This window comes from Marmota flaviventris, chromosome 1 (assembly GCF_047511675.1).
Source record: "Marmota flaviventris isolate mMarFla1 chromosome 1, mMarFla1.hap1, whole genome shotgun sequence".
Classification (NCBI taxonomy): domain Eukaryota; kingdom Metazoa; phylum Chordata; class Mammalia; order Rodentia; family Sciuridae; genus Marmota; species Marmota flaviventris.
This window is the reverse complement of record NC_092498.1, coordinates 6,833,078-6,855,460: the sequence shown is the minus strand read 5'-3', so window position 1 is coordinate 6,855,460 and position 22,383 is coordinate 6,833,078. Positions and strand designations below refer to the sequence as shown.

General features: G+C 40.5%; 2 pseudogenes; both read left to right on the top strand.

Annotated features, from left to right (window-relative positions):
• The first annotated feature begins 2,387 nt into the window (after window positions 1–2,387).
• LOC114079711 (poly(rC)-binding protein 2 pseudogene) lies at window positions 2,388–11,975 on the top strand (annotated as a pseudogene).
• Window positions 4,519–4,686, top strand: LOC139702953 (U2 spliceosomal RNA; annotated as a pseudogene).
• Window positions 11,976–22,383: the final 10,408 nt, after the last annotated feature.

Sequence of the window (22,383 nt, the reverse complement as noted above, 5' to 3'; positions counted from 1 at the left end):
TAATTCTGAACTAGGAAATATACTATCTGAAATAAACTTAAGTGGATGGACCTACTAGCACATTGGACATTGAAGAAAGGATGCATAAATTTGAAGACAGATCAAGGGAAATTATTCAAACAGAAGCACAAAAAGGAAAACAATTGAAAAAATTAACATGGCACCCCAAATCACTGGAATAATATCAAGCAGTCACTGGAAAAGAATGGATGGGATAGAAATATTTTAACATCAAAGGAACAAAAATATTTAAATTTGATGAATATCCTCAATTATAAGTTCAAAAAATTCATGAATCTAAAGTAGAAAAACAAACAAATAAAAATAAACACAGGCACTTTACTGTCAAATTTCTGAAAATCAAAAAAGAAAGAAAGAAATAAAAATTTAAAATCAAGCAGATAACAAAGACACATTACACAAAAGGGAAGAACATAAAAATAATGGCTGCTTTTTTCGTAAGAAAAAAAATGCAAGCCAGAAATCATTAAAATATGTTTAAAGGGATGAAGAAAAATAATGGATCCACAAATATTTCTATATTCAGCAAAATTAACCTTGAAAAATAATTTTTAAAAAGATATCTACACCTAAAAAATAAATATGAAAAAAAGACATTTTAAGATCTGCATATTGGGCTGGGGATGTGGCTCAAGCGGTAGCGCGCTCACCTGGCATGCATGCGGCCCGGGTTCGATCCTCAGCACCACATACCAACAAAGATGTTGTGTCTGCCAATAACTAAAAAATAAATAATAAAAACTTGCCTCTCTCTAAAAAAAAAGTAAGATCTGCATACTGTAGGGGTGCAGCCACATCAATGTTTATCGCAATGCAATTCACAATAGCCAAGTTATGGAACCAGATGCCCATCAATAGATAAAACAGTAAGACAATGTGGTATGTATATATAATGGAGTTTTACTTAGCCGAAAGGAAGAATAAAATTGTGGCATTTGCTGGTAAATGGATGGAACTGGAGAATATCATACTAAGTGAAAAAAACCAGGCTTAGAAAGTCAGGAGCCAAGTGTTTTCTCTTATTTGTGGAAGCTAGGCCAAAATAAGGTGGGGGGTGGGGGTAGGTAACCCCATGAAAATAAAGGAGAGATCAGAGGAGTAGAAGAAAGGAAGAGAGGGGGAGGGAGTAGGGATAGGAAGAGGCAGGGAGGCGGGAATGAAATTGATCAAACTATCCTATATACATATATGAAGTTACCATATTGAATTTTGCATATATATCACTAATTTAAAAAACTATGAATAAATAGAAGGAAGGCTCTAGTTATTTATAAATAAATAAAGGTTCTGTGCAGAATCTTTTTTAATTTGATACCATCCCACTAATTGATTTTTGGTTTCATTTCTTGTGCTTTAAGTGTCTTGTTAAGGAAGTTGGTTCCTGTACCAATATGTTGGAGTGTTGGGCCATATTTTTATCTCACAGTTGCAGAGTTTCTGGTCTAATTCCTAGGTCTTTGATTAACTTTGAGTTGACTTTGTGCAGGGTGAGAGATAGGGGTCAAGTTTATTATTCTACATATGGACATCTGTTATTGTGATGTTTTTAACACATGAAGAAGTGAAAATGTCAGTATGAAATGAGAAGGGTAGGGGTTCAACGGAAGCACACTGATATCAGATTCTGTTTCATTTGAAGTGGTGTGCTTTATATTCTAGGGAGAGAGTAATAAGTTAAAGATAAATACTTCAGGTGCTACAGCAACCACTTTTAAAAAAAAGAGCCAAAAGAGATAAAAGGAAATAATTTTTTAGAACTCAATTAATACCAAAGAATGAGATAAAGAGGAACAGAGAAAAGACTAGGTAATGAAAATGAGGAGCAAGAGGATAGACTTAAATCCACCTGTAACTATAATTATGTTATATACAACTGATTTTTGACAAAGGAGCAAAGGTAATTTAATGGAGAAAGGATGGTCTTTGCAACAAGTGATTCCAGACTATTAATTCAAAATGGATCATAGATGTACATGTAAAATGCAAAACTACAAAACTCCCAGAGGATAATACTGGGGAAAATCTAGGTAACCTTGGATTTTGCAATAACTTTTAAAATACAACACCAACATCAAGTTCATGAGATTAAAATTGATAAGTTGGATTTCATAAAAATAAAAACTTCTGCAAAAACACTGTTAAAAACACACAGTAGGGCTGGGATTGTGGCTCAGTGGCAGAGTGTTTTCCTCGTGTGCATGAGGCACTGGGTTCAATCATCAGCACCTCATAAAAATAAATAAATAAAATAAAGGTATTATGTCCATCAACAACTAAAATATTATTTTAAAAAAAGAACACACAGAAAAAATAGGATACAGAAAATACAACACAGGAATATCAAAGTTAGATCACGGTAAAGTTTTTTTTTTTTTTTTTTTTAATATTTATTTTTTAGTTTTCGGCGGACACAACATCTTTGTTTGTATGTGGTACTGAGGATCGAACCCGGGCCGCACGCATGCCAGGTGAGCGCGCTACCCCTTGAGCCACATCCCCAGCCCCATTGGTAAAGTTTTAAAAAAATTGATAAAGCTCCAGTTAGGTTGATCAAAAATAGATAAGCACAAATCACCAATATCAGAATTCAAAGAGGAAAGATATTGTAGTTCTTGTATCTATTAAGGGGATAATTAGATTTTATTAATTCATGCAAAAAAATCTAATAACTTTAATATAGAAGGCAAATTCCTTTATAGGAACAACTTATTGAAATGAGCATAAGAGAAAATACTAAAAATCAGAAGAGCCTTAATATGTGTTGTTTAAAAATTGAATTTGTAATGAAAGAGCATTCCACAAATAAAAGTCCAGATCCCAGAGCTTTACCAGTGAATTCCATTAAACACAGGAGCTGTAGAAGTTGGGGTGCTTGATGTGTGGACAAACTCCTTTCAGGGAGAAGCTGTAGACTTAGGGCTTGGGGAAAATACTTTCAACTGGCCTCAGTCTACTTTTAAGTGAAATACTGCTGAACATAGAGCATAATTTTCTTTTACATTGATGACCTCATTTAATTCTGAAATAATAATTTCATTGTCTATCTTTTCCAGGTGAGAAAACAGATTCAGAGAAGATAGATTTTTTTTTTACCCAAGGCAATCCAGTTGGTAGAGGTATAAATATTTAAATAATATAATCTGTCCTTTTCTGACTTATGTCTTATCATTGCATATAATTTATTTTTACATATATTGTAAATCTCACTTTATATTATTATTATAGCTTCAAGTCAATTATATTTAAAGGAATTTAACTAATAAGAAAACTATCCTAAATATTTATCCATGTTGTTACCATTTCTGATTATCTTAATTCCTTTGTATAGATCCAAAGTTCTCTCTGATATCATTCTCCTTCTTGAATACTTTTTTAATAGTTCATTTTTGCTAGTGATGGATTCTTTTAGCTCTAGTAAATCTGCAAAGATATCTGCTTTCATTTTTGAAAAATAATTTTGAAAGATCATTTAATTTTGACAGATTTTCTTCCAATATTTTAAAAATGTTTTTTTCAGGTCTGCTCTCTCACATTAATTCTGCAAAAAAAAAAAAAAAATGCTGCCAAGTTTATCTTTTTCTTCTGAATGCAAGATATATATTATCCCTGGCTTCTTTAAAGATTTTCCCTTTATCACTAGTTTTGAGAAAGCTATTACAATGTACCTCTACATAGATTTCTTTGTGTTTTATTTGCTTGAGGTGTTTTGACCCTTTTGGGAGTGTGGTTTATGGTTCTTTTCTAATTTATATGATTTTTGGCCATTGTTTTTAATAGACATTTTTTTCTGTTAATATATTTTCTTTTTAGTGAGTCCAGTTTTTTGAACATTGGTCTACTTGGGGTTGACCCATTGAGGCTGTTTTTTCCTCTATGTTTTCTCTGTTAAAATGTTTGTATTGCTCTGTCTTCAAATTCACTAAGTTTTTCTTTTTCTAGTAGTCTAGTAGTTCTATGCAGTGTACTTTTCACATCTATATCATGTTTTCATTTCCAGAAGTTAAATTTGAGTCTCTTTATGTCTTTAGTTTCCCTACCTAATGGTTTGACCATATATTTCACACCTGTATTAATTGTTTCAATACCTTTGTCTGCTTATTTTAACATTTATGCTAGATCTTGGTTGATATCACGTTCTCTTGATTAATCGGTGTTATTTTTCATGTTTGGTAATTTTATTTAATGCCAGGCATCTGGCTTCAACCATGATATGTGCTAAATATTTTTGTACTTTTATAAATATTCTTGGACTTTTTTCCTGGAATGTATTGAGTTATGTGGAAATAGTTTGATGTTTTAGGCCTTGCTTTCAATATTTTTAGGCAGACCTGAGAAATTTTCAATTTTGGACTAACTATTCCCTGTCACTGAGGCACGGGTCTTCTGTGCACTCTACTCAATGCCCCATAAATCATAAGCATTTATGTTTGGTAAGACAGAAGTCTTTCCTGCTCCCACATAAGTTCAGGACACTATTTCCTCTAACACTTTTGAGTGTTTGCCTCTCTGCCTTTTGGTTAAGATCAGGTGTACTGTCTGTTCTCATTGGTTTAACATCTTGGGGTGGTTCTTTCCTTGACCACAGGGAGTTTTATCACATGCACATGCTGATCAGTACTGCACTGAAGACTCAAGGGCCCTCTCCACAGGTGTCTGCAGTTCTCTTTCTGTACAGTGCTCTCCTCTCCTCATACTCTGTTCTGTAAACTCTGGCCACTTCTGTCTTTCCAGAATCCCAGCATCATCATCTCAAATCATGGATTCTGCTGGACTCTCCCCTTTACACGTTAGTTTTTTAATACCGCAGAACAAACTACCAGAAACAGAGCAACCCAAAACAGCATACTCTATCTCACAATCTCTGTGGGTCAGCAGTTTAGCTCAGCTTAGCTGCATTTTCTGCTTTGGTGTTTTCCCAGGCTGCAGCCAGGCTGAAGCCTTATGCATGGCATGGCTGGGAAAAGACCTGCACCCTCCGGTTAGTGGCAGAATTCACTTCTGTGTGGCTCTAGGACGCAGGACTCTGCTGTTTCACTGGCTGTTAACTGGAGGTGACACTCAAGTTTTAGAGACCACCTACAGTTCCTAGCCAACTGGCCCTGTCCACAGGAAGTTTTCAGTGTGGAGATGCTTTCCCTGCCAGCAGGAGAGGGAGCAGGTCTTGAAGCCAGGTGGACTTGGACTGGAGTGGCATTCCTTCAAGTCCGCCACCGCCTGCAGGTCAGAAGTGGGCTGCAGGTCCCTTCCACATTCCAGTGAGGAGTGTCTATAAAATCAGGAACACCAGGAGTCAGGAGGCCTTGGCAGTCGTCACATGGCCTGAGACTCTCTGTCTCTGTGCTGTGGCTGGGGAAACTCAAGGGGGAACCTGGGCAGCTGTGGTCTTGCCTTGTTTTTGACTCTCAGTGATGATTCTTTTGTTACCTGATGTTCAGTGTGTTGAGCACCGTTATCTTACACATCTTGCCTGTTTTCTGGGTTGTTTCACATGGGGCAAGGAGGGTGTAATTCTGCTCCTTGTTTTGCCATTTTGATTTCACAAGGAAGCTTTCTGGCATTTATTTTTTTAATTTTAATTTTCTGGTTTTTGTTTGTTGTCAGACTATAGAAGTGCCATAGCTTTTTAAAATGTTGATTTTTGTATTAAGACCCATTGCTCTACTTTTACTTCTGATAATCTGTCTGAAAATTATTTTTCTTTCTTATCAATGCTCAAACCTGTTTTTTTTTTCCTTACCTTGCTAGTTAGGAGCTCACTAAATGCTAAATAGAAGCAAGGCTCCTTTTTGCCCAATATTAATAGAAATACCTGCAGGGTTTTTTTTTTTTTTTTTTTTTTTTTTTAAGAAAAACTCTCTTCATTTGTCTACTTTTACATGCTTTCAGTATCTTTATATAGATATAGTTTTTTCCAAGTTTTTATAATTCTCCCACAGGAAAGTTTATATAATCAGTTCACTTCTCACCATGATTTTATAGATTTGTATTCATTATAATTTGATGTATAAAAATTTCATGACTTTTTTCAAATAAACTGTTTTAGTCAGCCTTTTCACTGCTGTGACTAAAAGACCCAACCAGAACAGCTGTAGAGGAGGAAAAATTTACATGGGGGTCAAGTTTCAGAGGTCTCAATCCGTAGGTAGCAGGCTCCATTCCTAGGGGCTCAAGGTGAGGCAGAACATCATGTGGAAGACAGTGGTGGAGGGAAGTGGCTCTCATGATGATAAGGAAGCAGAGAGAGAGAGAGACTCCACTTGCCAGATACAAAATATATACCCCTGTCGAGAGCCATCAGTGTGTGGACCATATCGGCGTCACAGCCTAATGAATAGGAGAATCTGGTGTCTGAGAAGTTCCAGGGGACATTTCCTCTGGCAGACTGCCCAGAGACATTGTGAACCCTATTCAGGCTCTGCCCAGGTCCCACACAGCCCCTCTGAGAAGGGGGTGACCTGCCAAGATGCCAGTCAGCCTGCTGACTGCAAGACACCATGAAGCAAGATTCCACCCCTGAAACCTTATTCCTGCCTTTGATGTACCCCCTTAAATAAACCACCACAGCCAGTTTCTAGTTGTTCAGCTCCAGCTTCTGTGTGGAATTACAAGTGTTTCCAGGAAGAAGAAACAGAATATACAGTGTGATGGCAGGGAGCGCACAGGTAACCAAAGGAGGTCCAGGATGGCTGGATCCTAAAGGAAGTCAAGGATGGCTAGCTCCTAAATTGGACTTCTGTACAAGTCAGATTGTACAGAAGGAATGTTGCAGATATAGGCAGATGATTTGTACAGGGACTTATTTTTATGTTTGGATCCTGAAATTTTTCTTACTGAAAATGGAAAATTGCTGCAGGGTTGGACTGAGGTATGTCATGGTCAGAGATGGGTTATGTGTGTTATGTGAATTATGGATTCAAAAGCCTTCTCCCTCATGTGCTTTACATGAGGTGAATTCTGCTTGCTTTATTGGGGCCCTCTGCTTCCTCTGCCTCTCCATCCACCTCATCCTTTTAGTGCATACAAACAGAGCAATTGTGGTCAAACTGAGCTGGAGAGGAGCCCTGGCTTGACCCTTTGAGGTGATCTCACTGGGTTCTCACCTACTCTCTTTCTTCTGCTCAGAACCTTGTCAAGACCTTTTCCCCCTTCAACCGGTCTACATGAAAGTTTCTTTCATTTTTATTTTTATTCTCTCTGAGTTCAACTATGTCTTGAGAAGAACTTGGTTTGGGGTGTTTTGCCAAGTGTGAAAAATAACTGTTTTGAATTTAGAATGTAAAGGGAAACCACAAGATCCAGGGCTGCTCCTGAGGCAAGATCTGTCCTCCGGGAGAGCAGAGAACTGTCTTACCCTGTATGATCTGATGATGCTGAAATTCCTCTCTGACATAACATGTGCCTGCTGCCCACTCACCCTGAAATATCAGTCCTCTCTTATGAGTAAACATTTTCCACCAGGATAGTAGTCAGGCAGATGAAACGGCACACATAGAGGAGGTCAAAGGAACTGAAAAAGACCAAAGTCTCTGGGCAGAAGAGTTACCCATTCAAATCCTTAAATACTGGGTGTCCTCTGGGAGGCTTTCTGCTGTAATCTGCAGCCCATTACTCTTGAATGGTCAGTATTTTGTAAAAGATATAAGCTCTGAAGTCCTAACACTACAGATCCTGGGCTAGAATAACCTCTATTCAAGGTCTAGGGATTGAATATCATCCATTAAAATGAAAGAAATTGTGTCTCAAGTAGCTACCCAAAATACCTAGAAATAAGTTTAACTATAGAAGTGAAAGAATGTGAAAGGAAATGAAGGTCCCTCAAAAAATGGAAATGCCTAATGTGTTCATGGATTGGAAGAATTACTATTGTGAAAGTGTCCATACCACCCAAATCCATTTATTGATTCAATAAAATCCCCATCAAAGCATCAATTACATGCTTCACAGAACTAAAAAAAAATCCTAAAATTCATATGGAAGCACAAAAGGCCCTGAATAACCAAAATAATCTTGAACAAAAAGAAGAAATCTGAAGGTATCACAAAACCTGATTTTAAGACATACTATAAAATCATAGTAATCCAAACAGCATGGTATTTGCATAAAACAGGCACACAGTTTAGTGGAACAGTATAGAAACCCCAGAAATAAACCCAAGAACCTACAGTCAACTGGTTTTCAACAAAGACACCAAAAAAAAAAAAAAAAAAAAAAAAAAAAAAAAAAAAAAAAAAAAAGAAAAATAAGTACAGCTTTCTTGGTTGGACAACTAGGTCTCTACCTGGAGAAGATTGGAACTTGACCCCTATCTCTCACCCTGTACAAAAAAATCAAATCAAAGTGGAACAAAGACCTAAGTGGTTAGTGGTTAGACCTAATGGATCAAAGACCTGAAATTCCACAACTATTAGAAGAAAGCTTATGGGAAACACTTGAAGACATTGGTACAGACTATGATTTTTTGTATATGACTCCTAAGCAAAGCAAACAAAAGCAGAACTTGACAAATGAGATAATATCCAACCAAAAAGCTTCTGCACAGCAAATGACAGAATGAAGAGAAAGCCCACAGAATGGGAAAAATATTTGCAAATGGTTCATCTGGTAAAGGATTTATGTCCATAATATATAAGTAATTCAAGAAACTGGCATGCACTGCCCACCCCAAGCTCAGGAAGCATGCTTGTGCCCACACTACTAAGGGCTGCAAGCTCTGCCACTCAAAGATCAAGGCCTAGGCTCCAGATCAGGCTCCCAAAGGTACATAGGTTCCCAAAGGTGCCCAGATCCCCATAAAGTCTCCATAGTAAAGGCCTCTGTCTGTGAATGAGAGGGCAGAAGGACTGATGTGACCCCCAGCCCCCTATCTGCAGGGGCTGATGTCATCCTGTAATATCTGTACAAATAAACCAGAGGTAGGAGAAAGAATATAAAGCCAATGACTTTGCACCAGGACTATTGGAAATATGTCTTGAGGGCATCTCAGGAATCAGCAAGACCCCCCCATCACAGGGCCAAGGATGTAAAAGTACATTTTTTCAAATACTTTATGTGAGAAGAGAGTGCCAGGGAAGCCTGCTCGCACAGGGCTGCCTAGGTAATTGTTTCCCCAGGTTTATTTCTCCATGCTCAGCCATCAGGGCACTCAGAAAAGCCACTACAGCCATAGTGAGAGCAGATCCAGGGACAGTTCACACAGGTGACAAAACTTAGCATTGTCTATGTGATGCTGGTTTTGCAGGCATACAGAATCAAGAGTTATGGGGTCGTAGAGACTGCCTCCAAGATTAAAGGAAAGCCTGGGAGAACAGGTAATATATGTTAGGGTTAGAATCCCATAGACAGGGTGATGTGTAAAACTGAAGCTACAGTGGAGGCCTCAGGAGGTTAGAGATGTTAGGAATGTGGAAGATCTGCCGAGGGAAGCTGCAGGCAGCCAGCAGAGCCAGCCCAAGAGAGTGGCCATATGAGCTTCAGGCAGTCAGGCTGGTGGGGCTGCCCAAGCCTGTGGAAGTAGATGTCACAGCACTGTGTTCCCCGGGTGCCAGACATGAAGCCATAGGAGTTAATATTTGCCCTGCTGGGTTTTGGTCTTGTTTTGATCCATTACGCATTATTTTCCTTTTGCTCTCTTTTGGGAGGGGACTGTTTTTCCTGTGCAAATATATCTTGGAAAGATTTAATTTGTTCTTTTCTTTTTTACAGGGACTTGTAACTACGTTTGCCTTGAGTCGCAGAGGAGACCTTAAAATTGGAGGTGTGAGCAATGGTAGAATTATTAAGACTTTGGGAATTCTTGGAGATGGATCAAATGCATTTTGCATTATGTAATGGACATGAGATTTTTCAGGGTCAGAGGAAGAATACTGTAGTTTGGAGAAGTGTCCCCCAGAGACTTACGTGTTGAAGGTCTGGTCCCCAGCCTATGGTGCTGCTGGGAGGTGGTGGGCCTACTGGAAGGAAGAAGTTAGGTCGTGGGGAGCATGAGGAGATTTGGGACCCCCGCCCTTTCTTGTTTCTCTCTCTGCTTCCTGGCCACCAGAGGTGAATAGGCCTTCTCTGCCATGTGTTCCTGCCACCATGTACTGTGCCATCACAGCCCAAAGCCACAGGGCCATGGGCTGACAATGGACCAAAGCTCTGAAACAGGAGCCAAAATAAAAGAGCTGCAGCCCAGACCAGCAGAGCCAGAAGCTGAAGCAGTTGCAGTGAGCCCCGGGGCTCTTTCCCCTTCCTCCTCCTCCATCTCCTCCAACCCTCTTCTTCCACCTGCCCAAAGGCCCCTCTCGCCTTCCGCCTGCCCCATTGTTCCTTTCCCAACTCCCATCCTTTTCCTTCCCCCCTGCTCCCCTCTCCCCCTCAGTTGTCTCACCCCTGCGGTTTTTGATTTCCACCCACAACAGTGACCAAAGACTTGACCACTCAAAGTCCTGCTCCCCATAACCTTGCTTGACATGGACACAGGTGTGACTGAAGGTGAATAAATGTCACTGTCACCATTCGACTACTTATGTGTGGAAAGGAAGTTGGCAGTATTGTTGGAAAGAAAGGAGAATCAGTTAAGAAGATGCACGGGGAGAGTGGTGCACATGTCAACATCTCAGAAGAGAATTGTTGTGAGAATGATCACTTGGTCCGAACCCACTAATGCCATCTTCAAAACCTTTGTGACAATTATGGACAAATTGGTAGAGGACATCAGCAACTCTATGACCAATAGCACAGTAGACTTGGGTCACTCTGAGGCTGGTGGTCTCTACTAGTCATTGTGGCTCTCTCATTGGAAAAGGTGGTTGCAAGATCAAGGAAATGAGAGGGAGTCCAGGGCTCAAGTTCAGGTGGCAGGGGTGTGCTCCCCATCAACTGAGCAGGCCGTCACTACTGCTGGCCTTCAGCAATCCATCCCTGAGTGTGTCAGTCAGGCCTGTGTGGTCATCTTGGAGTCCCCCCAAAGGGCGTGACCATCCCGTAAATGCCCAAGCTGTCAGGTTCTTCAGTCATCTTTGCAGGTACAGCATAGGCAGGGACACTGTGAGCTTTCTCCACACCACCCTGTCCCTGTGCTTCAATCCTGACCTGGAAGGACACCTCTAGAGGCCTATACCATACAAAGACAGTCTTCCACTCCATAGCCAGACTGAACCAAGCTGCACCAATTGGCAATGCACAGTCTCATTGTCCTATGACACGTCAATACCGTGTTCAGTGGCAATGAATCCAGCTCTCCAGAGGGAAGAACTTTGGGCAGGTTGGGATGTATCTGCTCAGACTATTTCTCATGAATTCATCATTCCAACTTGATTGGCTGCGTAATCAGGCGTCAAGGAGCCAAAAATCAATGAAATCCATCTGATGTTTGGGGTACAAATCAAAAGTGCCAGCCCAGCGGAAGGATCTACTGATAGGCAGGTTACTGGATCTGCTGCCAGCCCTAGCCTGGCTCAGTATCTAATCAATGCCAGGCTTTCCTTGGAGACAGTGGCATGGGGAGCCACTAGAGCAAGGCAGATTCATCCTAATCCCTCTCTGCTGTTCACCACCACACATGATTCATCTGTGTAGTTTCTGAGTAGTCAGTGATTCCAGGTTTTAAATATTTTGCAAATTTTCAGTTTCTACACACTTTTCTTCATCCACTCATGATTTTTCAATGAAAGTGTTTTAATTCCTTTCTTTGTTCAAGTGTTAAGGCTGAGCTCCATATTTAGTTTTATAAGCTTCTCCCCATTTTTTATGGCTCATCAATTTTTCTGTTTGTGATGGAATATGTAAAAGTACACTATTCATTCATTTCAGCTTAGTTCTGGAATGTCGGGAATTTTTCAAAAAAATTAAAAGAATGAACTAGAGCTTTTTCTTTGTGAATAGAAACTGGATGCCACAGTGATTCATGTGGGTTTTATTCCTGTGGTCTTCCTGTTATTTTGTACCTTTTATCCCTTATAGGATCCTGATTGGGTTTTGAATGAAAGTTTTATTGCAATTAAAATATTTTTTTCTGTTTCACCACTCCCATGTTCTTTATTGACCCTCGATCTTTTCCTAAGACCCTGTACCTGGTCATATTGAGGATTAGACTCTCCTAGGACTTAACTGTGGGATAGGGGTGGGAGGTGCACCCATGCATATGTGTGGAAGCAGCTGGACCCATGTTTGACTGGGATTCCCCTTCTTGGGAATATCTGTCCCCTTGTTCGTGAGTCGTTTAAACTAAAACTTCAGTCTTTTGTTTTTGGCAAAAACAAACAAGTTTTATCCCCAGTGCTTTTCACACCTTAACATGCATCAGACTCACCCCGAGGATTTATTGGAAGACAGATTGGCGGACTCTATTCTCAGAGTTTCTGTCAGTAGGTTGGGGGCAGAGCCTGAGCTTTTTACCAAGTTCTCAGCTCATGCTGCTGCTGCTGACCCACAGCCCACGTGTTGGGACAGCTTGTTCTGCTGCACAGCCACTCTGCCAAGGAGCTCATATTACTGCTTCCTGTGCCTCTGGGAATTACTAAGATGAAAGGGCCATTTCTGTGAAGTTCAAGTAGAGTTGAAATTCTCTGAAGTGACTGTCATGTAGCAGAGGACACTGTAAGGAGGTAAAAGAGGAAACCATTCTGGTTTCTTATCCTCAGTTGTCTTCATGTGTTTCTGTGAAGACAAAACCAACACATATGAGACATGAGTCCAAGAAGTGTCATCTGATTGACAGGCAGAGGGGGATCAACCAATGATGGCACATTGCTGGGGAGGTTTCCCTGGACCTGTTTCCACTAAAGAATGTCAGCACTTACATATGTGAAGACCTTGGAGAGTTGTCTAACTAGGAGGAACTGGCAAGTGGAAGGAAACGCATGAAGGATGACTTGAGTTAGAAGTAAGCACTGCCTAGAAGGAAAAATTAACCGGCAAACTTCACAGACCAGCCATGAGACAAGTAGGAGCTACATCATCTTAGTGGATGAAAGTAAGGGAGTAAAACGGGACAAGAGGAAAGTTAGTGTCTATCTGTAGAAACTCTCCCTTTTCTTTCCCTTTTCCTACCTCTTTCTTTCCCTCCAAACCTTGTATTTTACTTTCCCACCACTTATCTGTTCATCTCTCTCCTGCTTCAATTTCTTTGTCTTTTCCTCTCTTTCTTTTATGATGTCTGGTTAACAGCCCTGATCCCAGCTCCTTACCTACCAAATAAATTAGGGAATCTGAAATATCCAACCTCACTAGAACACCCTTCCCTCAATCTGACCCCTCCACCCAGAACTGATGGGTCATGAAAGTCACACAGTGCCGCAGTCTGGCTGGGCACAAAATAACCGAGCCGCCACGAGGCACTTGTAGGTTCAAACAGGAACTCCTTTATTGCCCGAACTCCACCAGCACTCCATGCACACTCCCTGGGAACTCTCTCAGCTCTCCACGGGGCTCCGCGTGAACTCAACTGGAACCCCACGAAAACTCAATGGGAACTCCAAAGTAGCGGACCCCCGAGGCAGCAGGAGCCACCCTATTCCCGGAGCTGCCCTATTGCCGGACAGCAGGGTCCATATATAACTCAATACACAGCCTGTTTCAATCCAGCATCATCCAGTTACAGCAAATATAATTTAATTATCATCATCTTAATGGCTCGCTGGCGTCACCTCTTAACCACTCCTTCTGGCACCATCCTGACTTGGCTGTGGCCCTCAACATCTCCCCCCTTCTGTTTAATTAAATAACAAGCATGTGGCTTAGGGACCGTGCCTGTCTTAGGTGTCCAATACTACATATGGTCCTTACCCGTCATTGAATGAGCTGACCTCAAGGTGTCAGCCTCCTGTCTTAGGTTGGTACCACTGCAGTTGGATCTTACCCGTCATTGACTACTGGCCCAGCATACAGCCATACTTGTGGATAGGCCTTTGCACCAGTGTGGGAGTGAGGTTCTTTGCCTCACCTCTGTAGGCCCCCAAATTTTAGCTGAATGACCATCACAAGCAGAAGGGAGGAGGATACAAAAATGCCATGACACCAAGCCAATTGACGGCTCCTTTTGGAAAAATTGTACCACCGATGACACCATCAGCAAAGATACCCCAGCATTACCACAATTCGCTGCACCAACAGATAGTTCACAATGCATGCAAGTGATACATAGTCCAGGCAAGTTCTACAAGCAGTTCAAAGCAGAGGAATCCATCAATATTTCCATTTCCTCCCAAAGTAAATCAACTCCTTGATTGAGCACCTTGTTGAGTTATTATTCATTGATGCATCAGTTTATACAGTTTACTGTGATAGCTATCGAAGAAGCTGTAGTTTGGTTTTATCTTTGTCTTCACCGGCAACGGAATGAAGATAGGAATTCTGGCAATGATAGCTAAAAAAAAATTATGTAACATTCCAGCAGGCACTAAAAGAAAGCAATTTTGAAAGCAATTTAGTATCTTGAATAGAATTAGATATAATGAAAAGGAAAGGTGAAAGTAAACAAACAGATCTGTTAACCTCCTTTTTTGTTCACATTTTAAAACAATCCTCAGCAGCTGTTTACCCAATTTAAATTAAACCATTTAAATCACGTGAATAGTAAAAAAATATTTGGATCTATTTTTTCATGAGTGCTCCTCATATATGATATATGGACATATGCACATACAGACATACAACACAAAACACAAGTGTGCACACATAACACAATATATACAACACATAACATAATAGTAAAGGCCTTGTAGCTTTTCACAGGTGAAATCTCCATTGCAATGTTTAAAAACTCTACAGTCAAAAAATATAACTGATCAGAAAAACATTAACCTAGGTCTGTATGAGCTCAAAAAACAAAATAGAACTTCATGATGTGGGAAAGGGCAATAATAAAATAGATATTGAAAAAAGCATCCTGGTTACCACCTGGGTTTGACTCTTCTTTGGATATCCCATCCTTCTTCCTGTAATTTGCATATGGGTTTGAAGGTATTCCCACAAAAAAGCCTCAAGGTTTTTTACATTTGAAATAGCCCTTAATGGTGTTCATTATTCATTAGCCTCAAGGTGTGAGAGAACCACTGTCGCAGATGTAAGAATAGCCAAACTGGAGTTCTGGATATCAGCTGTTATGGATTTGAGCCAAATCACCTTCTTTTTGGTCTGTAGAAATCGTTTTAGTTAATCTCTCTGGAATCCAAATCGGCTGCTGTTCTCCCTGTGGAAACACACAAACAGACCCCCGACTCCAGACAATCACTGGGTTAGGACCTTTCCATTGTCCTGTTAGAATATCCTTCCAAAGTACCTTGGCTTATGTACATTTTTTGGACATATATGCCTTTCCGCAGCACTAAGCCCTTATGAATCCAAATTTAAAAAGTTTAGAATAAAAAGGGTTATTTTAAGTTTATCTTTGGGGGATATATACCCCTTCCCAATTCCCTCTTTTTGCTTTAATAAGTACATTTTAATAGTTTGATGAGCTCTTTCAACTATGCCTTGTCCCTGTGGATTGTATGGGATTCCTGTTATATGAGTAACGCCAAATGATGAGCAAAATTGTTTAAAAGAGGTAGAAGTATAGCCAGGACCATTATCTGTTTTTAACTGTTTTGGAATGCCCACAGTGGCAAATTTTTGTAAGCAATGAGCTATAATATCTTTAGTTTTTTCTCCGGAATGAAGGGAGCCCATCAAAAATCCGGAAGAAGTATCAACTGTAACATGCAAATATTTTAATTTTCCAAATTCTGGCAAGTGTGTGATGTCCATCTGCCAAATATGGTTAGGTGTCAGTCCTCTAGGATTGACTCCAAGATTAACTTGTGGTAAAAAGGTCACACAATTTTGACATTGTTTTATTATTTGTCTAGCTTGTTCATTAGTTGTTTCAAAATGCTTTTATAAAGTATTAGCATTGACATGGAACCTTTTATGAAAATTTGTAGCTTCTTCTAGTGTAGAGAAAATATGTATGTCATGTGTAGTTTTATCTGCTAAATCATTGCCCAAATTAAGGACTCCAGGCAATCCTGTATGTGCCCTGATATGTCCTATAACAAATGTATCTTTTCTGTCCCAGATTAGACTTTGTATAGTGAAAAACAAAGAGAAAACAGTTGAGGAAGGGGAAATCCTACCAGCATCTTCAAGGGATACTATAGCATTAATTATATGCTGACTATCGGAAAATAAATTAAATACAGAATCTTTAAACATCACAAAAGCTTGTAATACTGCATTAAGCTCTACCTTTTGAGCTGATTGTTTGGGTACTAAAAATGTAAAAGTTTGATCAGGGGTAACTACTGCTGCTGTACCATTATTTGACCCATCAGTGAATATATTTGGAGCATTCATGATAGGTGTTTTTCTTGTCATTTTTGGAAAAACTACAGGATGTGAAGACCAAAAAGACAACAAAGGATTAGTGGTTATCAAATGAAACATTAGATTTGCACATGATTATTGCCCAAGTATTTAACTCATTAGCTAACTCATCAATTTGATCCATAGTATATGGAGTAATAATTTTATTGGGAGAAAATCCAAATACTCCCTTTGTTGCTTTTATTCCTTTGAGTATCAATTGTCCTACAGCCTCAGGATACCTAGTAAGAATAGTGTTAGGAGAATAAGATAAATGTATCCATAATAATGGACCTTCTTGCTAAAATACTCCTGTAGGAATATTATTTGTTGATAGTACAATAAATAATAAAGGCCAATTTATATCAATTCTATCCAAATGCATATTTTCCATATATGTTTCAATGATTTTTAATGTCTTTCTTGCTTCAGGCATTAACATGTGGGGTGAATTTGGATCTGATTGACCTTTTAGGATATCAAATAAAGGTCCCAACTCTTCTGTTGGTATGCCTAGATAAGGCCTTATCCAATTTATGTCTCCTAATAACTTTTGAAAGTCATTAGGTGATTTGAGTTGATCTACTCGTATTTGAAGTTTTGGTGGACGGACCATGGTCAAGGATAATAGAACTCCTAAATAATTAATTGGAAAATTTAATTGTACTTTATTGCTATCTCTAGATTATAATTTTTTAATAAATTTGTAAGTGTGGCATAACATTCTAGCAATGTGTTTTTATCTTTGTGTGCTAATAATACATCATCCATATAGTGAAATATTTGTAGTCCAGGATTTTGATTTCTAAGTGGCTGGATTGCGTTGTTAACATAAATTTGACACATAGTGGGTTGTTAGCTATCCCTTGAGGGAGTACTTTCCATTCATATCTCTGATCGGGACCTTCATGATTCAGTGCAGGAATAGTAAATGCAAAATGTGGACTATCCTCAGGATGAATTGGAATTGAAAAAAAAACAATCTCTAATATCTATAACTAAAGCATACCAGGTTTTTGGCAAAGCAGACAATTGGGGAATCCCCGATTGAGCAGGTCCCATAATAACCATCTCATTATTAATGGCTCTTAAATCTTGCAATAATCTCCATTTACCATATTTCTTTTTGATGACAAAAATGGGAGTATTATGGGGAGATATGGAAGGTTGTATATGTCCCTCCGCTAATTGTTGTTTGACCAGGTCATGGGCTGCTTGTATCTTTTCTTTAGTCAGGGGCCACTGAGGAACCCATACTGGTTTTTTTATTGTCCCAGTGACCCTGAAAACCCAATCCATGTCTGTCTGTTCCTTGATCTATTTGTATTGGTGCTGCTATACTTTGTCCTTTCTCTCCTAATCCTTTTCCTTTCCTAAAACCTTGTCTAGCCATAATAGTGGGTTCATTTGGATTGATGTTATTTGTTAATGTTAGTCCTAATTGATCTAGGACATCTCATCCCCATAAATTTATAGGAAGATGATCCAATACATATGGCTGTATAATTCCTTCACATCCTTCAGGATCCTTCCAATCTAATACCATTGCACTTCTATGGGGATTAGTTACCACTCCTAGGCCTTGAAGCATTTGAGTGGCTTGTTGTAATGGCCAATGTTTTGGCCATTCTTGATGAGAGATGATGCTAAGGTCTGCACCTATATCCAGTAGCCCATTAAATTCATGTCCTTGAATATTTAGTTTTAGCATGGGGCGAGAATCTAAATTTAAAGACAGCATAGCCCAATCTACACCTGTGGAGCCTAATCCCCTGGAACCTCTTTCTATAGTACAGCTGGAAAATTTATCATGTAGGCTGGGTATTGTTAATAACTGTGCTATTCTATCTCCTGATGAAATTACTGATATACCCCTTGGAGAACTGGCTATAATTTTTATTTCACCTTCATAATTGGGATCAATTACCCCAGGACTTATCATAAGTCCTTTTAGAGTAGAAGAGCTGCATCCCAATAATAAGCCTACTGTTCCTTGGGGAAGAGGTACTTTTACCCCTGTGGAAATGATTTGAACTCCCATCTCTAGAGTTACTACTGCTCTGGCAGAGGCGCAGATGTCCAACCCTGCACTCCCTCTGGTTTGTCTGATGAGAGATCTAATGGATAATGTGTCCTGGGCACTACCCTGATGGTGTTGCTGGGTTCCTCCAGTGCCCCATATATTTGTGGTCGTGGGTCCTGGAGCATTGGGCCCCCTTGTCTGTTTTTTGGTGATGGAGTCCGATGTTTTTCTCCACGATATAGTGGGTAAACACTTGGTCCTTGTCCATTTTTTGATAATGGAGTACCCTCTATGGTGGCTTGAGAATGGCATTCATTAGCCCAATATCTCCCTCTATGGCATCGTGGGCAAATACCTGGTACTCTACCCCTTTGATACCTAGTTTTGTTAAACCCTCCTCCTATGGGGCAACTCCTTTTAAAATGTCCTATTTGTTCACAATTGTAGCATGTTTTTGGCCTGGCATCTAAAGCCTATTGTACTGCAGCTGCCAAGACTTGCCTCTGTTCATTAATGTCTCTACATAATTTAATACATGTTTTTAAATATTCATGTTTCCATGGTCTAATGGCCTCTTTGCACCATTGATTTGCTTGCTCATAGGCTAGCTGTTTAATTAATGGCATTGCTTGTTCTGTATCCCCCAAAACTCTGGTAGCTGTTTGAATAAGCCTATCTACAAATTCAGCATAAGGTGAATTAGCTTAGCTCTTTGTATTACCTTAGATAATTGACCTTGTAAATTTCCATTCCCCTGTAAAGTTTTCCATGCCCTAATCACAGCTGAAGTGATTTGTGAGTATATGGCAGGATCATATCCAATGTTGCAGCTGACCCTCATAAGGTCCTTCTCTTAGTAACATATCTAGATATCTCTGAGGATAACCAGCTGCTGCATTTCGCCTAGCCATCTCCATGCAAAATTCCTGATTGGCAACCTTCCATAACAGATATTGCCCTCCATTTAGCACAGCTTTACACATACTAGCCCAATCTGCTGGCGTCATGTCTAAGTTGGTAATGGATTTGACCATGCTTACAGTGAAGGGTGCTTGTGGACCATAGGTTGTTAAAGCCTCTTTCAGCTGCTTCACTGTTTTGAAATCTAAAGCATGGTGAATTCACTGACCTCATGCCTGCTCAAATACAGGGCATGCTAATCTTTGAGGTCCTGTCTCAGGATCCCATCTATCAACTATGGGGGTTGGGGGCCCCCAGCATATATTGTCTCCATAGGTGGAACTGTTGGCTGGACACTTACGCCGTCTGGTGATAGAAAGGTGTTAGTAGCAGCCTCCCGTTGTAATTTCTCTCCTGATGGCTTTTTCTGCTCTAAACTTTCTTCCCCTTTCTGACTATCTTGAGAGGCCTCCTCTTTTTCCTGATCTAATATGTCTTCTACCATAATCTGAACTGAAAGCTTTGGTCTAGGCAAACAAAATTGTATCATCATCCACAATGGCAATGTGCCAACTGGCAAAGTTCCTGGGTTTTTTCTTTTTCCTCTTCCTTAAGTCTTCACTATGATGGTCCCAGTGTGATATATTCAACAACTCTTCCTTAAAAAGCCATGGGCTACTTTTTTATATTGTATCAACATATGCCCTGACTGTTCTTGGTTTTATTGGGGTGCCTCTTTCCTCTAACAATTTACTTAAATTCTTTTGGTTTGTGTTTTTGCTACTTTCTTACCCCATATTTCTGCTATAAGGATAACATAACCCAACAAGATAATACAAAACAAAACAGAAACAGAATGAAACAAAAACGGAACAAAAATTTGTTGTATCAGTTTTTCTATTTTCTTGATATGTGTATCCATGGTTTATCTCTATCTCTTCCTCAGGGCTGAACAACTTCAAACCCTGAGCCAACCACTTTCCCCAGTTTGCCTGAGAAAGTTCTAGGGACAGGCAACTTGAAATAAAAACAAAATAAATCAAAACAAGAACACATTGTTTTTTGAAATGGTCACCCATTCTCTCGCCCTCCCTCAGGGGCGAGCAATTTCTCTTACCCCCAAGCTTTAGGCGTTCCCTGCACGGGCCACCAAATGCTGCAGTCTGGCTAGGCACAAAATAACTGAGCCGCCACGAGGCACTTGTAGGCTCAAACAGAAACTCCTTTATTGCCCGAACTCCACCAGCACTCCACGCGCACTCCCTGGGAACTCTCTCAGCTCTCCATGGGGCTCCACGTGAACTCAACGGGAATCCCCGTGAGAACTCATCAGGAACTCCAAAGTTGCGGACACTGGAGGCAGCAGGAGCCACCCTATTCCTGGAGCTGCCCAATTACTGGACAGCAGGGTCCATATACAACTCAATACACAGCCTGTTTCAATCCAGCATCATCCAGTTACAGCAATTATAATTTAATTATCATCATCTTAATGGCTCACTGGTGGCACCTCTTAAGCACTCCTTCTGGCGCCATCCCGACTCGGCTGTGGCCCTCAACAACACAGTAGAACAGAGACCTAGCTTTCTTGGAAGGCCACTTGGGATCCTGCCCAGCTGCTCCTTAGAGACCAATCATCCCTCATTCAAGGAACATACACACACACACACACTTGGGCATATACATATGCACACACATACTCATGCACACACAAACACAGCATGGTGGCTAGATACCAAGCTTATTCCCAGTTTCTCCTAGTTACAAGTCTTGTTCTTCTCCTAGTTACAAGACCTTTATAAGGACTTTGCTTTAGGAGTTCATTTAATCTGAAGAATAGCAAGGATTCTCTCATTTTTGGAGAGATGGAGATTACAGGTGCAGGTGGAGGTGGGTGAAAGGCCCCCTCGCTTGCAAGCATGACCCACTGGCCTTGAGCCATTTCTACACTGTGATGGGGATTTGAACTTCTACCAAGAGGATAATACTGATGATAATTGAAGGTATCAACTCTAAAAGTCTTCATTCTACTGCATTAACACAAGTGGGGACTTTCCTCTAACATTGTCATCTCCTCTCCTTCTTACTAATGCATTAGTCTTTATCGACTCTGGGTGTGTGGTGATTATGACTGGGTTCCTGTTGATGGGATGCCACAGTCTGGCTGGGCACAAAATCACGAGCCACCACACAGCTTGTAGATTCAAACAGCAACTCTTTATTCCCGAACTCACACCAGCACTCTACAATCATGTTCTGGGGAAATCCACATTCTCTGCCCAAATTCACCCCCACTGGGCTTCTGTCTCCCCAAAAAAACTGTCTGAATCCCGTGAGAACTCAAGGGGAACTCAGGCAGCAGGATACGCCCTATTCCCAGCAGGAATAATCTTAAACCTGGAACGCCCTAAACCCGATTATCCTAAACCGGGAACACCTTAATCCTGGATCCGCCCTGGTCCTTGAGCAAGGTCACCTAACTGCAATGTCACTGCAAAATGTCCTATTTCCACGAGTCCTTCCACTAAGCAACATGGGGTACGCTGGCAAGGAAATTGTCATACCTACTTGGCTAATGGCTCCCAGCATCTCCCCCCTTCTGATTAATTAAACAACAAGCAATGTGGCTTAAGGACCGTGCCTGGTAGGTTGTCCAATTCAACATATGGTTCTTACCCGTCATTGGAAAACTGACCTTTAGGTGTCAGCCTCCTGTCTTAGGTTGATACCACTGCAATTGAATCATACCCGTCACTGACTACCGGTCCAGCATACAGCCATACTTGTGGATAGGTCTATGCACCAGTGAGGGGGTGAGGTTCTTTGCCTCACCTCTGTTGGCCCCCAAATTTGGCCTTGGTGCCAGTGGGGGAGTGAGATTAATGTGGCTTAAGGACCGTGCCTGGTAGGTTGTCCAATTCAACATATGGTTCTTACCTGTCATCGGAAAACTGACCTTTAGGCGTCAGCCTCCTGTCTTAGGTTGATACCACTGCAATTGGATCATACCCGTCACTGACTACCGGTCCAGCATACAGCCATTGGCCCCCAAATTTTAGACCATCACTAGCAGAAGGGAGGAGGATACAGAAATGCCACAACACCAAGCCAAT